Genomic DNA, 21,286 nt, shown 5'->3' on the forward strand with positions numbered 1-21,286 from the left:
ATTAACATTTCAATATTTCTTATGTTCTCTTGTAATTTGATAGATATCAGTAAGCCTGACACAAATGAACAAAAACTCCTTATAGATCCTCAATAGATTAAAAAACTGGTAGACATTACTTTTTGAGTGGTTTTGGTTTACAGCAAAATTGAGTGGAAAGTAGATTTCCCACTTAAATCCCTTCAATGCCACCAGAGTCTCCCTGGAGCAGCAGGCCTGTGCTTGTTTGTGTGAGCTGATCATTTTTAGAGAGGTCGAGGTTCCGGGTTTTTGCTGACACTTGATTTGTTTGGGGAGTGGAGGGATGGCAGCAGGGTGGGAGAAAGGGGGGATTTGGGGTCAGTCAGATCACAAAGTGAGCCACTTCTGGCAGGGACATATAATTTCTGGGATTGGATCGGGACCCCCCAACACACCTGGGTGCCGTGTGTAGTTTTGCTTTAAGCACGGTTGGGTTGTCTGCTGTGATGGAGGCTGTGAGGACGAATCGTGTCAGTGGTCCAGGCATAGACGACATAGTCCTGGCCGTGCTCCCCTTGGCACTGTACCAACCTTCGCTATGAACTGCAGAGACGTGAACTGAACGGGAAGCCCCTAGGTTTTTAACTCTGTAATTATGCATCAGGCCCTTAGCTTGGCGGGGATATGTGACCTTTCCAAATGAAGCCGAGCTCTGGCTTAATTGTAAACCTAATTTGTTTTTCTTATCAGTGAAGTAGCAGGCAGAAACCAGAGGGCCAAGGCGGAGACTTCCTCCTCTGGGATTGTTAAAGCTACTGCTCTGTAATTACTGTGACTAAGACAACAAGCGAACTCTATTCAAGCTGACAGCCACATTAGATCCACACAGCTGAATTTCTGTAGGCCTTTTCCGCTGGCCCCCGGTGCAAGCACAGTACATTTCCACAGAGCAAGCAAAAGAGGACAACAGACAAGGACAGTGCCAGGAGCCTGATTGGGGTATATTCTACCAGGGTGAAAAGGGGTGCGTTTCACTTGGGCTTGTTTTGAAATGTGGCAAAACATCATCAGAGATGAGAAAGAATCGATTCTCTTTCCAGGTCAATGAGAAGTGCGGCAGAGTTGAAAAGAAAAGCATTTTGCCATTAAACTTGGTTAGACTTCTAGACTAAGCCGGATTCTGCTGGACCATACAACTCTATTATCATCATTATTATTAATTTTTCTTTCCTCCTTTTCCATAGACCACACAACAGAGTGGCCGTGTCAGCTTGCGCTATTTCCAGTTATCCATAAGTCTCTCCTTCTTTAACTAGGGAGGAAAAGGGAAATTGATGGCAGTATCACCCCCTCAATGACTTATTCTTTTTTTTAAAAGATTTATTTATTTAGTTGAAAGTCAGAGTTACACACAGAGAGAAGAGGCAGAGAGAGAGAGAGAGAGAGAGAGAGAGAGTCTTCCATCCGCTGGTTCACACGGCAAATGGCCGGAGCTGCACTGATCCAAAGCCAGGAGCCAGGAGCTTCTTCTGCGACTCCCACATGGGTGCCAGGGCCCAAGGACTTGGGCCACCTTCTACTGCCTTCTCAGGCCATAGCAGAGAGCTGGATCAGAAGTGGAGTAGCCAGGACTCAAACCGGCGCACAAATGGGATGCTGGCAACTGCAGGTGATGGCTTTACCTGCTACGCCACAGCGCCAGCCCGACTTTTTCATTCTTAAGTCCATTTTGCACTGGCTGTCTTTCTGCTCTAGGGTAGCAGTGATGAGTTGGCCAGCCATCTGTACACGGACACAGAGCTTCTGGAAGGATTTTCTTCCTCTCTATTTGATTGGCTGCAGATTCGTACACTCATGGGAGTAATTATGAAGGCAGGTGTGAGTACTTTGCCTCTGGACAGTTTTCGGGCAGATGTCCCTAGTTCTATCTTTGGCAGAATTTCTTTTATGAGATCACAGCCAAGTGTTCCGGATGACGGTGAGGGAAGCCTTTAGTATTTGTAGAGATGTTTCCATCTTTCACCCTGAGGAGCCGCTCTGAATCCTGCAGCACAAGGCATGAGTTTCCCCAGGAGCCCAGGAGGAAGTCGGTGCAAACTAGATCAATCAGAGAATTGGTCTGCCTTCAGCAATTATCAACACACAACAGACACCTAATGAGTGCTGGGTAGGCGCTCTTCTGGAGAATAAGACCAAGTCCTTTCCCCTTTGGGGCTTGCATTTTAATAAGGAAACAATAGAAAACAAACAAATATGCCATAAAAAAGGATTGAGGAACAAACAATGCAGAGAGTAAGGGGCCACCAGAGAGGCCTGCTGTGAGGAGAGACCTTGGGCTGGGGTGAACCTGAGCTAGGAGAGCGAGCCCCACAGCATCTAGGGGAGGAGCATGCCAGAGACAAGCGCAGGCACAAAGCCTGAAACAGCTCGGCTTCTCTGAGGACGCGTTGTGAGGACAGTGTGTCTAGAAGAATGGCAAACGAGTTACCCAAACTTGGAGACACACATCAGAATGTAGAACCCAGTAGTTCCATTAACTCCAACCAAGACAAAGAAAGAAAACCAGACCTAGACGGCGTTGTAGGCGAACTACTGAGAGGTAAAGGCGGAAGAGCAGGAGGAAAAGTGATGTGGCCAGGGGGGAACAATGGTGATGGTCACAGCTGACTCCCTGCAAAGGCTGGACAGAGGAGAGCCAAACGTCTTTCAAAGTCCTAAAAGGAAACAGGGTTGCCAAATGCAAATTCTGCACTTAGGAAAGCATGCTTCAAAAAGGCAGGTGACATAAGGGTTTCAGTAAAATCAGAACTGAGGGGATTCTTTACCAGGTCACGTGTAAGAAAGGCTAAGGCGTGGTCTTCAGCGGAAGGAAAATGACACCAGTCAGGGGTTCAGCAGCAGCGCCAGGTGAAGTGAACGGCTAACGTGTGGGTGGTTCTAAAAATAAGGTTTCTACTTAATAATTTGCAGGGTTATTTGATTCATTTAACTACTTTTAATGAAAAATTAACAGATAAAAATAATGATAATGTAATTTGAGGTTAATAACAAATACTAGAATTGAAATATAAGACAACAATAGATAGAGGACAAGAGGGAGTTCAAATGGAATTTTGCTTTTATGAAATTCTTATGTTCTACAATGAGTGGTAGAATATGAATCAAAGTATACTGAGGTAAGTTAAGGATGCATATTACAATCCCAAAAGTAACCACTAGAGCCACACAGATAAAAAGCATTATCAAGCCAATTCTTTTTTTTTTTTGACAGGCAGAGTGGACAGTGAGAGAGAGAGACAGAGAGAAAGGTCCTCCTTTGCCGTTGGTTCACCCTCCAATGGCCGCCGCGGTAGGCGCGCTGCGGCCAGCGCACCGTGCTGATCCGATGGCAGGAGCCAGGGGCTTCTCCTGGTCTCCCATGGGGTGCAGGGCCCAAGCACCTGGTCCATCCTCCACTGCACTCCCTGGCCACAGCAGAGAGCTGGCCTGGAAGAGGGGCAACAGGGACAGGATCGGTGCCCCGACCGGGACTAGAACCTGGTGTGCCAGCGCCGCAAGGCGGAGGATTAGCCTAGTGAGCCACGGCACCGGCCTCAAGCCAATTCTATAAGTAGTTACACTGACTATAAATTACTTAAACACTTCACTATAAGGCAGAGGTTTTCAGATTCCATTTGTTAAAGAAAAGAAACAACTGAGGATTTAAGAGACTGACGGGGCAGGCATTTCGGTGCAGTGGTTTAAGCAGCTGCCCGGGATGTCTGCATCCCGTATTGGAGTGCTAGCTGGAGTCCTGTCTACACTGCTTCTGATCCAGTTTCCTGCTCGTGCACCCTGGGAGATAGCAAATGATGGGGCAGGTGCTTGTGGTGTGAGAAGTGGGGTTTAGTTTCAATCCGGGTCCTTGCTTTTTACTTGCAAAGCATTTTAGGTAGAGTCAAATATATGGGCATAAAGTAGTAAGGTTTACTTAGAAGGTTAGGAAAGCAAACACACACACACACACACAGGCACAGTTGCAGAGTGGAGTGGAGTGGCCCAGAGAGAGAAGGGGGTGTAAGAAGGGGAGCAGAGAGAGGGGGCACCGTTCGCACTTTCTCTCATCCTCCTCTCTGACGAAAGAGAGAGCAAGCGCCTCCTTTTATGGGGTAATGTGGTTCCCTGGGTTTATGGCACCTGCATAATGTTTCACGTGGAGCCTAATGACAGATTTACATGGCTCCTTTCTCAGGTCCCAAATGAAGACAAGGCCTCCTGGGAAAGGGGATGTTCTGGCAGACAAACAAGATAGAATTCCCTGGGCAGGGCCTTGTGGTTTGCAACCTTCAGCTCAGCCAGCTACCTTCGTGATTATCAATTGGACACCCCCCTGCCACCCATATGGGGAATCTTAATGGAGTTCCTGGCTCCTGGCTTTGGCCTGGCCTAGCCCTGGCTATTGTGGGCATTTGGAGAGTAAACCAGTGGACGGAAGATTTCCTCTGTGTGTGTGTTTGTGTGTGTGTGTCTGTTTCTGTCTCTCACTCTGTCACTTTGTTTTTAAAGTAGGTGAAAATAAATAAACATTACAAAGAAGATTGGAGTAGAAAGACTACACAGCTGGACAGTAGAGTGAAGGCCAGAGAGCACATGAACACGAATAACAAGAAGGCAGGTCTGGCCGCGTTAATGCTGTGCAGAGCGGAGGACAGGTTGCTACTGGCGTTGCATTCTGAGAGCCATCAGTGCACAGAGGGCGTTTAAAAACAATGGGCCTGATGTGGCCACGTGGGCACTGTACACAGACAGGACACTGGAGGTCAAAAATTTGCAGAGCCACCCCAACACTTAGAATGTGGGCAGGTGTTTAAAGTACACAAGAGGAGCTGGTGCTGTGGCATAGCGGGTAAACCCGCCACCTGCAGTGCCGGCATCCCATATGGGAGCCGGTTCGAGTCCTGCTGCTCCACTTCTGATCCAGCTCTCTGCTATGGCCTGGGAAAGCAGTAGAAGATGGTCCAAGTCCTTGGGCCCCTGCACCTGCATGGGAGAGATGGAAGAAGCTCCTGGCTTCGGATCAGCCCAGCTCCTGCCATTGCAGCCACTTGGGGAGTGAACCATCAGATGGAAGACCTCTCTCTCTCTCTCTGCCTCTCTGTAACTAACTCTGCCTTTCAAATAAATATATCTTAAAAAAAATAAAGTACACAGGAGAATGTGTGTAGGCAGTAAGCAATTACTATGCTGTATTTTATGAGACTTGAGCATTTCCAGATTTTGGTACCCATGGGTGTTGTGGAACCAGTCTCCCATGGATACCAAAGGAGGAGAGTATAGAAACACTATTTCATGCATCCTGTTTCCATGTTGCTCACATGAGACAATGTAGCTGCTTCTTACAGTTGAATGATGCTGTGGCTCTTGAACATGGTTGTTAGGAGCAGCACCCCAGAGATGCATGATATAGAAGACGGCACGTAAATCATCTTCTCCAATTTTTTTTTTTTTAAGATTTATTTATTTCTTTGAAAGAGTACACACACAGAGAAGGAGAAGCACACACACACAGAAAGAGAGAGAGAGAGAGAGAGAGAGAGAGAGAGAGAGAGAGAAAGTCTTCCATCCACTGGTTCACTCCCCATTTGTGGAGTGCAATGGCCAGAGCTGTGGAGATCTGAAGCCAGGAGCCAGGAGCTTCTTCCAGGTCTCCCACGCAGGTGCAGGGTGCCAAGCACTTGGGCCATCTACTGTTTTCCCAGGCCATAGCAGAGAGCTGGATTGAAAGTAAAGCAACTGGGACTTGAACCGGCACCCATATGGGATGCCTGCACTGTAGGCGGCAGCTTTACCTGCTACCTCATAGCACCGGCCCCTCCAGTAAGTTTTACCAGAAGCTTTTCCCAAATCCACAGGGCTGCACCTCATAATATGATGGCGTGGGGACATATAGTCACATTGGACATGCAGATACCATATCCTCTTCTCATACTGGTATTTTAAACACATTATGAAAAATTATATTAAAAGAAAGAAATTCTTTAGAGCAGAAACAGAGCTCTGTTCTGCACGCGGGAGGGTGGGTGATGGACAGTCATCATTAGATTTCCTTCTTTTGTACCACACAGCCTAGCAACCACCCACATGCCTACCTCACAGATAAAAATGTCTCCATTAGTCGTGTTCTTTATTAAGGATCTCATTTCTCCAAAATACTCCTTCGAAACATACATAGTATTTTTCCTGAGAGAAATTCTAATGGTTCTATATTCCCTGTGGGATGTTCATTTAACCCCATGCAACACAGAGGCAATATAACAATGACACAGATGAGATAGTGGATTTTTCCCTCACCCAAAAGTCTATGATGATGTCCCCATGAGCCCACGATCCTCTTTCTTGTGGCCCTACCATGTGTGTGTTCTTGTCATCTGTCAGTCCCAAGAGAGACACTACCTGGGATGCTCATGTTGCAGATTTCAGTGCCTGTATTTGAGTTCCAGTTCTGCTTCTGCTATTGCAAGCTCCAGGAGGCAGCACGTGATGACACAAGTCCTAGGGTCTCTGCCACCCACATAGGAGAACTGGGTTGAGGTTTTTGTTTTAATTTTTATCATTTTCATTATTTTTAAAATATTTATTAATTTATTATTTCAAAAAATAAATATTTTAAAAATAATGAAAATGATAAAAATTAAAACAAAAACCTCAACCCAGTTCTCCTATGTGGGTGGCAGAGACCCTACACTTTGACTATGACCCTATCGGAATAAGATCAAAGTCAGCGAACTCTAACGGCTTCCATAGCCCTGGCAACTCATGACTAGAGCCCAGGGAGATTACTGACGCCATGAACAGGAGTGTCAAATTGTTAAGTCAGCAACAGGAGTCACTGTGTACTTACACCCCATGCGGGATCTGTCCCTAATGTGTCGTCTAAAGCCAAGTGATGCTATGACTGGTACTGAAACAGTATTTTTATACTTTGCGTTTCTGTGTGGGCGCAGACTGATGAGGTCTTTGCTAATTATATACTGAAGTGATCTTCTGTATATAAAGAGAATTGGAAATGAAAAAAAAAAAACAACCTGGTGTTAAAATGGAAATGGCATAGAAAATTAATTATTTTGAAAAAAAAATTATGTAGGATCTCTGTCTTTAATGTTCTGTACATTGCTATTTAATGCTATAATTAGTAATCCAATGGTAGTTTTTTCACTTGATGTTGCTATATGGGCAAAATGTTGAAATCTTTACCTAATATATACTAAACTGATCTTCTGTATACAAAGAGAATTGAAAATGAATCTTTACATGAATGGAAGGGGAAAGGGAGCGGGAGGGGGGAGGGTTGCGGGCGGGAGGGAAGTTATGGGAGGGGGGAAGCCATTGTAACCCATAAGCTATACTTTGGAAATTTATATTCATTAAATAAAAGTTTAATAAAAAATATTTATTTATTTATTTGAAAGGCAGAGTTATAGAGAAGCAGAGGCAGAGAGACAGAGAGAAGTCTTCCATCTGCTGGTTCATTCCTCAAGTGGCCACAATGGCAGGAGCTGGGCTGATCTGAAGCCAGGAGCCAGGAGCTTTTTTCGGGTCTCCCATGTAGGTGCAGGGGTCCAAGCACTCAGGCCATCTTCTACTGCTTTCCCAGGCCATAACAGAGAGCTGGATCAGAAGAGGAGCAGCTGGGCCTTGAACCAGCACCCATATGGGATGCTGGTACTGCAGGCTGGTGCTTTAACCCGCTGCGCCACGGCGCCGGCTCCTGGATTTAGTTTTGAATCTAGTCCAATCCTGGTGATTGCAGGCATCTGGGGAGTGAAGCAGTGGATGGAAGAGCTCTCTCTGTATTTCTGTCTGTCTCTCTTTGTCTCTCTGCATTTCAAATGAATAAGATAAATAAAATCATAAAAACGATGACTCACCAGCATGTTTGTATTCTAGCCAGTGAGAATGTGGAGAAAGGAAGACATCAGGGGCCAGTGCTGTGGCGCAGTTGGTTAAAGCCCTGGCCTGAAGCGCCGGCATCCCATATGGGCAACTGTTCGAGACCCGGCTGCTCCTCTTCCAATCCAGCCTCTCCTTTCTCTGTGTAACTCTGACTTCCAAATAAATAAAAAGGTATTTGCTTTAAAAAAAAAGAAAGGAAGGAAGGAAGAAATCAGTGTCTTTCTCTTTAAGGCAGGGCCTAGAGTTGCCAAAATCAGTTTCTTCTCATTCCCTTGGCCCGCATTTGGCCACACCGAGTCACAGGGCGTCGAGAGATCATAGTCTGAGAATTTCTCAGAGTGGCCTAGTGCTGCAGAAAGAATCACCGTGGGACACTGGGTGATGGGCGTGGTTGCAAAACCGGCAGTCCCTCCCTCGACTGTGTGCCTCGTGGTGACGTTTTAGGCTTCCGGGGCTCCCTGCGACGTTGGCACTCGGGCATGTGGCTGCCTGCCTCTTGGTCTATACCAACTCTGGGCATCGCCCCAGGAGAGAGGGAAGCGTGTCGGGGTGACCCTCAAGTTTTCGGCAAGTGAGCATCTCCTGCGTCATTTCTCGTATGCGGCTCTGCATCAGGGCTGCCCCGCTGTGGCGGTGGCTTCTCCGTGTCGACCAGGCCATGAAGCACTGAAGCGCTTGCTGGGCTGGGTTTTGGATGAGGTGTTTTTGAATCAGTAGACCGAGTAAGCAGCTGGCTCTCCCCAGTGTGAGCGGGCCTTATTTGTTCTGTAAAAGCCCCAGTGAAGCAAAAAGATTGACCCCGTCTCCAGGAGAAGCAAACTCCGCCTACCTGGCTGCTCTGTGCGGGGACATTGTTCTTCTCTGCCTCAGAGTCCAGTGGGACACATCAGCCTTTTCCTGGGTCTCCGGTCTGCTGGCCTTCAGACTGGAATTGTATTGTCTGCTGTCAAAGTGTGCAGCTTGCTGGCTGCACGGCTTGGGAATGGCCAGCCTCCAGAATCAGGTCAGCCAATTCCTAAAATAAATGAGTATCTGTCTGCCTGTCTGTCTGTCTGCCTGCCTGTCTGTCTGCCTGTCTATCTATCTATCTATATCAATCATCTATCTCATCTTTCTCCCTATCTCTCTATCTATCTCTATCTACCTACCTATCTACCTATCTACCTACCTATTATCTCTATATATCCATATCATCTGTTATCTATGTATCATCTATATCTATCTCCATACATATCTATCTGACCTTTATATGTATGTATACACACACACACATACACATCTGTCCTAGATAGACATATTTTATCAGTTCTGTTTTTCTGGAGAACTCCAATTTATTAAAATCAAAACCCCAGGAGCTGCTAATTTCATCTGTTTTTCATAGATAACAGAGAGGAGAATCGGAGTCCAGAGCCATGAAGAGGCTCCCACAAATTAGCAGAGTATAAAAAATCCAAGGCTCGATGTAGGTCTTCAAACAGTCAGCATCATGTCCCGCAGATTGTTTCCTTGTCGTTCCGGTCCCGTGGCAGGTGCAAACCCATATTCTCGCACTGCTCCTCAGTGCGGTACTCTTGGGCTTCCAAGTGTGTGACGATTCTCCATAAAAACAGCAAAATACTAACTCATTTTCTATCTCAAACGTTTTTCCTAGGCTAAAATGTCGGGAAGATGTTGAACACAAACACATTTTGCTCTTTGGTTATCGCTGGCATAGAACATCCTTTAAGATCTGTCTGGTAGCCGAACTGGTGATTGAATTCCATTAGCAAGTGCCAACATCACCCAAGTGAAAACGCAGTGTTAGGAAAACACTGGAAGCCCTCAGCATTGAGCAGACCACAATCTAGATTTGATTTGCCAGATCTTAAAAGTAAATTAACCTCTTGCTGTGGCAGAGTTTATATAAGCAATTCCATGTCCCATGATCCCTTGAATGTGGGTAGAAGGAGAGAAATGTTAGTCTCTCTGGGCTGGTTGGGTGGTGGTAACTTCTATGCACAGAATGACAGTATTTTCTGTACCAAAATTATGTCAAGTCAGTACTGGCTTTTAGAAAGAAGTTAATATAAACTCTGGTTTGCTAATGACTGAGAAATTTTGCCAATTGTTATATTTTTACAACAGTAGAGAAAACACAGCCTTTTCTGAAGTCTAGACACTTCATTTAAAATGTACAATTGAGTGTTTTTTAGTTTATCCCAATGTTTTGTAACCATCACCACTATCTAATTCCAGAACATCTTCATCACTCCAAAAGGAAACCTCACACACTAGCAGTGACTTCCCACTCCCTCGCTCTGTGTGCCTGGAGACCATTAATCTACTTCCTGACTGCATGGATTTGCCTATTGTGGACATTTCACCAAGATGGAATCTTAGAAGATGTTGCCTTTGGGCCTGTCTGCTTTCATTTCACATCATGTTTTCACCATTCATCCACATTAGAGTATGAGTTAGAACATTACTCCTTTTCAAGAACAAGTGATATGCCATTGGATGGATAAGCCACCTTCCATTTGCCATTTATCATTGGATGAAATAATGATATAGATTTTTTGGCTATTATGAATAATGATTCTATGAACATTAGTATACAAATGTTTTTGTGTGGACATGTTTTCAATTTTGGAGAAATATATTTTTGATAGTGGAATTTCCAGGCTATATTATTACTCAATGTTCCACATATCCAAGAACTGCTAAATTGTTTTCCACAGTGGCTACATCATTATATATCTTTGCCAAAACTGTACGAGGGTTCTAATTTCTTCATATTGTCACCAACCCTTGTTATTGTCCAGCTGCTTGATTATAGCTATCCTAGTGTGTGGGAGGTTGTATCTCATGAATTTGATGTGCATTTTCTAAGAAATATTGATGTTGAATATCTCTTTAATGTTTTTCTACTTCACTGTGAATTACCTGTTCAAGTATTTTGTACTTTTTAAAAATTGCATTATCTGTCATTTAAAATATTGAGTTCTTCAAATAAATTCTCTGTCGGAGATTGCAGATGTATTATACTTATTTTCTCTCAATGTGTCCTTTCTTTTTCATTTTCTTAATAATGTCTTTCAAAGAGGAGAAAATTTAAATGTATCAGTTTTTATGATCTATATTTTTGGTATCTGTTAGGAAAAGAGTGCATACCAGAGAAGAGACAGAATATGAACTTGCAGCCAGACTGAATTTATTTGGAGAAAATAAATCCACAGAGGTTGACCAACTTCCATTAGGCTCACAGACCGCACAGGTGGCAGAGGCCTGGAGCCCAGCAGGCTGGCCCTTTCATATCTTAGGTGGGCAGGGGTTGTGGGGGCAGTAGGTGGAGATGAGCTTCTCCATATAGGTTCTTCAGGTTTGGCCCAGTGGCTTTCAAACCAAGGGAAGAATGCAGGGGTGGGGTGGAGAACAATACAGGGTGTGAGGCTGAACTGGTCTTTTGGAAGAAGGGAGGGGGGTAACAAGAACCTAAAATGCCTGAGGCTTCTGTCCTTCTTGTCTGTGTATCCTTCTATGATTTTTTTTTTTATTAAGAGCTTGTTAATACTTTCTAATACGTTTTCTTCTAGAAGTTTTAGACTGTTAGCTTTTTATATGTAGGGTTTTTTTTTTTGACAGGCAGAGTGGACAGTGAGAGAGAGACAGAGAGAAAGGTCTTCCTTTACCGTTGGTTCACCCTCCAATGGCCGCAGTGGCTGGCGTGCTGCAGCTGGCGCACCGTGCTGATCTGAAGCCAGGAGCCAGGTGCTTCTCCTGGTCTCCCATGCGGGTGCAGGGCCCAAGCACTTGAGCCATCCTCCACTGCACTCCCTGGCCACAGCAGAGAGCTGGCCTGGAAGAGGGGCAACCTGGACAGAATCCGGCGCCCTGACCAGGACTAGAACCCGGTGTGCCGGCACCGCAGATGGAGGATTAGCCTAGTGAGCCACAGCGCCGGCCTATATGTAGGTTTACAGTGTGTTTCAAGTCAATTTTCCTGTATGGTATGGTTAAAAGGTTTAAGTATTTTCCCCATATTGTATTTAGTTGCTCCAATGCCACCTGCTTTCACTTCCTCATCGAATTTCATGACAATTTAGTTCAAAATAAATTGATAAATCGGCTGTGTCTATCTCTAGTCTTTCTCTATGTCCTTTTGGTTTGTGTGTTCAGTCTGTCACCAATATCATACTACCTCATTTTCTGTAGTTTTATGTTAGATCATGAAATCAAGTAGAGTAAGTTCTCAAATTCGGGTCATTCTTTTCAGAATGCTTTGGCTATTCTATATCTTAGCAGGTGTCAATTCTATGTCAATTCTGGAATCAGGTGATCAATTGCTACAAAAACCCTGGTGGGATTCTGATTGGGATCTCTTCTCTTCTCTTCTCTTCTCTTCTCTTCTCTTCTCTTCTCTTCTCTTCTTTCTTAAAGATTATTTATTTATTTGAAAGTCAGAGAAGCGGAGAGAGAGAGAGAGAGAGAGAGAGCGAGAGCTCTTCCTTCAACTTGTTCACTCCCCAGATGGCTGCAACAACCAGGTCTGGGCCAGACAAGCCAGGAGCTGGGAGCTCCATCTGGACTCCCCATGGGTGGCAGGGCAGAGGGTCGTCGTCCTCTGCCTTCCTCGGTGCGTTGGCAGAAAGCCAGAGTGAAGTGGAGTGACCAGAACTCGAACTGGCACTCTGATGCTGTACGTCATGTACGTCGGCATTGCAAATGTTGGCTTAACATCTCTGGCCCCTGGGATTGCCTTGAACTTGGGGAGAAATGCACTTAATAGCATCAAGTCTTCCAGCCCATGAAAACGGGATAATTCTCCAGTTAATTCATAGTTCTTTAATTTCCCCAATTTTCAATATATTGTGTGTTTTCATTAGCCCTATGGATTCTAGTTTTTAAAATGTTCTTACCAAACATGTTGTTTTTATATTTGCTTAACAGTCTTTGTTTCTATATATTAGCCTTTTATCCTGTAAACTTGTTAAGTCAGTCTATTGTTTTAGCCTCTCTGTGGATGTATCGGGATTTTCTACATGGGCAATCAGGTTATCTTCCTCTTTCCAGACTTGTTGCATTGGACTTGCTTTCGTGCCTATCAGTGGCTGGGACCTCCTGAGTGACCCTGAGCATGGGGGTGATAGCAGGCACCTTCCTCCCTCCCTCTTGCACCAGGGAATGTCTCGCCTGTGTGTTGCTCATGGGTCCCTTTCTCAGGGAGGATTTTCCTCTCTTTCCATCTTGCTGATTGTTTTTCAAGGGATGTTGAAATTTGTCGGCTGCTTTTTTTATTTTTAAAAATAAATTATCATTAAAGACCTTAATTAACATGTAATACTTTTACACTTTTATGGGGTACAGAGCAATATTTCGACACATATGCACAGCAAAAACCAATCAAGCCAGGCAAGTGGACTTCCCATACCTTTTCTTTGTGTTTGGAGCCTACTGGTCTTTCCTCCAGGTCTTCACACAGGACAATACATTAGTGTGAACAGTAGTCATCCCATTGTGCTGTGCAACACTAGGACAGTTACTTCTATCTGACTGTGTTTTAGTTCCTGTTATTCAACGTCATTTCCCTCCTTCCAATTCCAAGCTCTAGTAATCACTATTCTACATTCAGACAGATGATTTTTTGATGTCCACATGCTTTTTCTGCATCTATTGAGATGCATATATAATTTTTTGTTGATGTAATATATTACATTGATTTTCTGAAGATAATTCTGTCTTGCATTCCTAGAACAAACCCCATTTATCATGATATACTTTCCTCTATAACTTCGTTTTAGTAATTTTTTTTTGTTAAGCATTTTTACACCCAATTTTTAAAAAGGGATCTTGAATTTCCTTGCAACGTTCCTGTGAGAGTTTGCCATCGTTAGCGCAGGCCCTGTGCTAGAAGCTGGGGCTGTTCTATCCTCCCGCATGCTCTGCGTGTGATCGTGGTTGTTTCCTAGCTGGTAGATGCCCCGGGGGCAGCTGGATTCTCCATAAGAAAATGCAGAGATGGAGCTCGGGGATGACCGGTGCCGAGGAGAGGTCAACACCTGTGAAGGGAGAGGGAGGACGGGGGATTCAGGGAAGCCTCAATGTGCCCAGCCAACTGCAGGGTGCGCTGGACCACGGGTGGCCTTTGAGCGTTTCAGGAACGTCGTCTTTGCCTTGCCTTGCTGCTTCGTTCCACGCAGGTCACTCCGGGACAACACAGGGGACAGCCCTCCGCTGCGCTAGAGCACCAGGCCCGTCCAGCTCAGTGGAGAGCTCCAACCATGGTCGCCGAGCTCACGAGGTGGCCAGTCTCTCTCAGGGCTCTCCCGCTCTCTGCCGCAGCCCAGACCTGGGCAGGCCGAGGGGCTCCCTTCGCTTGCTTCTGTTCACACAGGGATCCCCGTTCTGAGCCTCCTTGTTCCCTTGTCTATGTCAGTGTCCCAGCTGTTTCCAACAGAAGGGCTGGGCCAAGGCCAAGGCCTCCATCATGGTGAGAAGAGAGAAATCTCTCCGTTTGGCTTTTGTCAGCCAGTAGACATTTACTTCCAATGTCTTCCCTAGGAATTCCTTTTTGACACAGCATTATAATTTTAAGATACAGTTTTCCTTAGCTGACTGGGGGACTTTAGAAATTTTGGAAGTACAAAAGACAGTTAAGAAACCCAGACCGCAGCTTGGAATGCTTGCTAATGTAGATCTACCCTCCCCTCTATCACAGGGACAGTACTGGTTTTTTTTTTAATAAAATTATCCACATAAATAAATTTTATGGCAGATTTCCAGGGTCTTCAGCCCAAGCAGAAGCCACGGTTCAGCTCTGCTCCCGGCTGTTCCAGGAGGATCTTTCCCACCAGTGGCTTACCACACTCGCAGTGCTGGGCACCCCTGCTACCCACTCTGCAAGGCCTGTCTTAGTCCCTCTGGGCTGCCACAATAAAAACACCACACGCTGGGTGCCTCCAACAGTACACAGTGATTTCTCACAGTTCTGGATGCCCAAGGCCAAGATCGGGGTGTTGGCAGGGTTGGTGTCTGATGGGTGAGGGTGGGGCTGCTTCCTGTTTCAAAGATGTCATCTTCTCACCTTGCCCTCACCTAGCGGGGGGCCGTGGAGCTCTCTGCAGTCTCTTTGACATGGGTGCACACACCCACCCTCTCAAGGCCTTGTCTCCTAACACCATAACCGTGGGGTACAGCTTCAAACATGTGAGATTGGGTGGACACCTTAATAGATGGTCGGGATTCTTTGTACCTGCATGTTCTGCGGAGCTGGCAAATCAAACCTGGGAAGCTTTTGAGGTTCATGTTTTTAAGAAAGACCACTTGGGAGTTTGAATTCAGAATTCGTTTCCGAAGCATTTATTGGATACCTGCTGCAAGGCTGGAGCTGTATGGCCTCGAGAATCCAGAGATGGGCAATAAAGTCTGTCCTTTAAAAAAGGAAGATTGTCCAACAGATGACTTCCATGCGTTCTGCGGGGTACAGGATAATGATCCAGATCCTGGGGCTGGGAGATGGTAAGTTCTTAGGAGAGACATTTACACTTTTGATGTGGAGCAAATGTCTCCCCAGATTTATGCCCCGCCATGAGTATATGAGAATTCTCACTCCCCAAGTTCATGAGAAATTGTTGAGGTTTAACATCCATTCAGAAAAGTACGGAAACCTGACAGACAGCTCAAAGAATTTTCACAGCAGGTCAAGAAGAGGAGCTGCTCCCCCCGCCCCAGGCTCCTGCCTGCCTTCTGGTTAATCGTTCACTGTTCAAATCACATGTTAGCTTTGTAGCTTTCTACAAATAGAAATATAGAATTAAAAAAAAAAAAAAAAGACCACTTGGACGGGCCGGCGCCGCGGCTCACTAGGCTAATCCTCCGTCTGCGGTGCCGGCACCCCAGGTTCTAGTCCCAGTCGGGGTGCCGGATTCTGTCCCGGTTGCTCCTCTTCCAGTCCAGCTCTCTACTGTGGCCCGGGAAGGCAGTGGAGGATGGCCCAAGTGCTTGGGCCCTGCACCCGCATGGGAGACCAGGAGAAGCACCTGGCTCCTGGCTTCAGATCGGCACAGCGTGCTGGCCGTAGTGGCCATTTGGGGGGCGAACCAACGAAAAGAAGACCTTTCTCTCTCTCTCTTTCTTACTGTCTAACTCTGCCTGTCAAAAAAAAAAGAGTACTTGGGATTAAGGGTTATTAGAATGAAATGATGGAGGTGGGGGTGGGGAAGGGGGGAACTGCTGACATATTTCATGCTCTTCCCTTGCTGGCTGTGCTGCAGGCTCTCCATCTTGGTGACACGGAATTTCATATTCGAAATAACTGGTACTTTTCCTTTATTAACAGTCGGCTTATTTTGAGTCTTACAGGCCCCTGTGGAAGAAATCATCGCTGTATTTTGGCACTTTCGAAACAGCGGCAGACACTGTGAATGCAAGAGCAGCAGCGACGGAATGGAAAAGAGCGGTCACAATGAGCTTTCGGCGTGGGCGTTGACAGCGAATGAAACACCGCATTATTCTGTGTTCTGCTCTGGAGCACAGCGGTTATTCTTCTTCAGTTCAATCTGACTCTAGTACTTATTATCATTGCAATGCGAAGAATAGAAAGTTCAGAACCCATTTGTGATCCAATGGAGTGCCATGAAAAAGTCCCAGGCAAGCATTATAAGCTTATAAAAAGAGAGTTGGCACAAAAAGAAAGAAAGAAAGAAAGAAAGGAAGGAAGGAAGGAAGGAAGAAACCAAGTGTTAAATGCTGATGCCAGTTATAACCTGCCAGACAGGAAAACAGCAATGGAGAAGTGGAAAGAGAAAAAAAGAGGGAAAGAAAGAGAACTGTTCTGGCTGCTAATTAGCAAAAGGAAAAAGAGAATCAGAGCCCTCCAGACGGCTTGATGATGCAAAATGCTACTTCAGTTTCAACAGGGCAGTTCCAGGCCTTGCAAGATTTTTAACCGACAGGGAGGACTGTTGAGGAGAAAAGAGCCCGCAGCAGGATATGGTAGGGGACGAAGAAACCAGTGAATCCAAGCTGCAGACTTTTGCTTTTGAACTGGGGCTGGTTTTGGCCCAGCAGGTAAGACACCTGCCTGGATTCCTGCACCCTACACAGAGGGCCTGGGGTCAAGTCCCAGCTTTGATCCTGAATCCAGCTTTCTGCAGACTCTGGGAGCAACAGGTGACGGCTGAAGTAATGGGGTTCCTGTCACCCACCGGCGAGAGCTCAGCTGAGTTCCTGGTTCCTACCTTTGGCCTTGCCCAGCCCCGGGAGTTGCAGTCACTTTGATTCTTCCTGTCTGGGTTGTCAGATCTCCGCTACATATTTCCCTAGAAAGTGTCGTTTTGCTGGTCCCTAGGGTGCTGCCGTCTAAGTAACCATCTCCCCACAAAACAGCCAAGCTCACAGATTCCCGGTGGATCGAGATGCCTCTGGCCACTCATATCATTGTTCGCAATGGTCTCGATGGATGTGTAATGATTACTGTTACCATAGCATTGTGACTAACTGTGAAGCAAAGGAGAGAATCCTGCACAAGACACTTAAGTGCCTGCTGTGGGCAGATCCTGCACACCCAGTGTCTGATACAGTTCTTTTTTTTCCTTAAGATTTATTTATTTTACTTGAAAGTCAGAGTTACACAGAGAGAGGAGAGGCAAAGAGAGAGAGAAAGAGAGAGAGAGAGAAAGAGAGAGAGAGAGAGAGAGAGAGAGAGGTCTTCCATCTGATGGTTCACTCCCCAATTGGCTGCAAGGGCCGGAACTGCACTGATCCGAAGCCAGGAGCCAGGAGCTTCTTCGGGATCTCCCTTGTGGGTGCAGAGGCCCAAGGGCTTGGGCTATCTTCTACTGCTTTCCCAGGCCATAGCGGAGAGCTGGATAGGAAGTGGAGCAGCCAGGTCTCGAACCATATGGGATGCTGGTGCTTCAGGCCAGGGCGTTAACCCACTGTGCCACAGCGCCGGCCCCTCCAGTTCTTTCAACAGCCTTATAAGGTTTGCGTAATGATACTTATTTTACAGATGGGGAACTTGAGTTTCAGATTCATTTGATAAGTTGCTTGAGGATCTCACGTACCCAGTGAGTGTGAGAACCGGACTTGACCCGTTCTTCTGACACCAAGACACACGCTCTGCTGACGGCACTATCTTCCTCTCATTCAGGAATCCCTTCACAGTTTTCAGTGAAGCAAAAAATAATGAGAAAAATATGGAGACATTTTGAAACTGCTGTGCCAAGAGATTTATATGTCAGAGTGGAAATCTTAAATGAGGGGTTGGATTCCCAAGCCAGTGAGTGAGATGAGAACAGTCCATGCACAAGGTCATCTGGACGCCTGGGGCGGATGCAGCAGGTGCCACACACTCCTCTGCGTGCGGCTGAATGCTGGACGGAACACATTTGGCAAGTACCTGGGAACTGTGGAGAGCAAATCATAGAACACACGCTGGGAGGGAACTGGAATCATGACGAATGACTGACACGGGATGCACGGGGAGACTGCCCTCTCTCCCTCTCTCTCTCTCTCTCTCTTAAATATACCACATCTTCTGGTTGATATTTGAGAGCAACTCAGATGCGGGCATTCTGCAGTGGGCGTGAGAGAAAAGGCTCCAACAAAAACCCTCACGTCTCCGCTGATCCACTTCCAATCCAGCTCCCTGCTAATGGGCCTGAGAAAGCAACAGAAAATGCTCAAGTCCTTGGGCCCCTGCACCCATGTGGGAGACCAGGAAGAAGCTCTTGGCTCCTGGCTTCAGATCTGCCCAGCTCCAGCCATTGTGGCCATTTATGGAGTGAACCAGCAGATGAAAGACCTCTCTCTGACTCTCCCTTCCTCTCTCTCTCTAACTCTGCCTTTTGAATAAATAAATAAATCTTAAAAAAAAAAAAAAAAACTTAGACACAGAAAGACCGTGCCCCCTAATGAATTTCTATTTTGTTAAATGCATAATTACTCAATAATTTTCCCTCTTCAGATAGCCTTGAACTAATTCAACTGCCTATTTAAAAGTTTTTTTTTTTTAACAGCAACAACAACAAAAAACAGACTCAAACTAAAAGAGCACATTTTTAGGCTCAATATTACCCAGATATAATTGATGTATTTTTTAAAATAGTGAAGGCCACTTTATCCTTCATTAATTAAAAGGCATTTGATACAGATTTGACAACTTGTCTGGTGGAGAGAAAATCATACCTATATAAATATCTGATTCAGTGAATTTAACTGGAAAGTTTAATTATGAATTTTAATTATTTTAAATATTTAATTATGACTCAGTTCTTTAACAGATTTTAAAAAAGCTTCCAGGTGGCCTATTTCTTCTTGTGTAAGTTTTGGCAGTTGTATCTTACAGAAAATTGGTCCATTTCATTTAAGAGTTGAATTTAGGGGTCAACATTGTGGTGTAGCTGGTAAAGCCGCCATCTGCAGTACCGGCACCCCAAGTGAGCACCAGTTTGAGTCTCCACTTCTGTGTTAGAGTGCTAGGGATTGACCCCCAGACTGCTCCTGACTCTAGGTTCCTGCTAATGTAGACGCTGGGGAGTAGCAGGTGGTAGCTCAACTGGTTGGATTCCTGCCGCCCAAGTGGGAAACCTGGGTTGAATTCCAGCTACTGGCTTTGGCTCCCTGCCACGGTCCCTGGGGGGACTGGGAGAGTGAACTAGCTGATGGAAGCTCTGTAAGACTCTCTGTCTGTAGCTCTGCCTCTCAAATAAAAAAATGCTGAAAGGTTGAAAGCAGGTTGGGCTGGCATGGTGGTGTGAAGGGTTGCTTGCAACGCCATCATATTGGAGTGCTCTGTTTCCCATCCAGCTTCCAGCTAATGCACCCGCGAAGGCAATGGGAGATGACCCAAAAACTTGGGTCCCTTTCTCCCATGTGGGAGACAAGGTTGGACTCCCAGGCTCCTGGATTCAGTTGGCCCAGCCCTGGCTCTTGTGGCCATTTGGGGGAGTAAACCAGTGGACAGAAGATCTGTCTTTGTCTGTTTCTGTATTGCTCTGCATTTTGAATGAATGAATGAATAAGTAAATAAATCTTTTAAAAAAATTTTTATTTTTTTAAGATTTCATTTGTTTATTTGAGAGGTAGAGTTACAGACAAAGAGGAAGAGGCAGAGAGAAAGGTCTCCCATCCACTGGTTCACTCCCCAAATGACGGCAACGTCCAGAGCTGGGCTGATCCGAAGCCGGGAGCCAGGAGCTTCTTCCCCGTCTCCCATGCAGGTGCAGGGGCCCAAGGACTTGGGCAATCTTCTGCTGCTTTCCCAGGCTACAGCAGAGAGCTGTATTGGAAGAGGAGCAGCTGGGACTAGAACCCGGGGCCCATGTGGGATGCCGGTGCCACAAGCGGAGGATTAACCTACTGCGCCATGGCACCAGCCCCATAAATTTATTTAATCTTTATTATTTAATCTTTTAAAACCAATGAAAGCAGATAGTACACTGGAAAAAGAAATTAATGAGTTAATGGAGGCCACCACTTCTCTATATTTATGGCAGAGAAATTATCATCTTGGGATGTGTGTGTGTTACATAATACAAGACATTTGTATATGGAATATGAACCCTCATTATTACTGAAATGCTTGCTTTCAGGTATTCCACAGCACTACAACTCCAAGGGTATCATTTAAGAGTGTGAAATCACCACTCACAGGGTTCTAATACCCCTGTGTGGAAAGACTAACTCAAAATGTCATCTTTTTATTTCTTAGGCCAGACACAAATATTTATCTCGCTTTGATATGCTTCTTGCCATTTGAATGGTACATCCTGAAGTTAGCAGCTAAAATGCTTTGAGTGAGGGAATGGTTGGACCACTCACACTCAGACAGCTGTGAAAGTCTTTTTATATTGGTTACCATTTTATTAGGGAAACCTTCAGAACTATAGAAGCCTGACAGAGTCTTGCAGTGTTTCCCTCACATATCCACCACCTAAGGTTCTGTATTGGCATTTTACTCGAACAGACTCCTCATACTCTCCATCTGGTCTTCTCTCCATTAATGCGTTCTTCAGTCCCTCTTATATTTAGAGTGACAGAGAGAGAGGGAGAGACAGAGATCATCCATCTGCTGGTCTACTCCCCAAATGGTCACAATGACCAAGGCTGAGCCAGGCTGAAGCCAGGAGACAGGAGCTTCTCCTGGGTCTCTCACATGGGTGCAGGGGCCCAAGCACCAGGCCCTTAGCAGGGAGCTGGACCGGAAGTGGAGCAGCTGGGATGCCAGTGATGCAAGCTGCAGCTCTACTACGCCTCAGCGCTGCCCCCTATCTTCCTGTTACACTGACTACATCTAGATGAAGAGAGAAAGAGTAGATGAGAGGTTGCAACCTGCACAGGCAGGTCAGCAGCTGACCCGGTGTTCTCGTAGCATAGTGGATAAACTACTCAGTACCCAGTAAGCAAGAAGCTG

Source organism: Lepus europaeus, chromosome 8 (genome assembly GCF_033115175.1).
Source record: "Lepus europaeus isolate LE1 chromosome 8, mLepTim1.pri, whole genome shotgun sequence".
Taxonomy (NCBI): domain Eukaryota; kingdom Metazoa; phylum Chordata; class Mammalia; order Lagomorpha; family Leporidae; genus Lepus; species Lepus europaeus.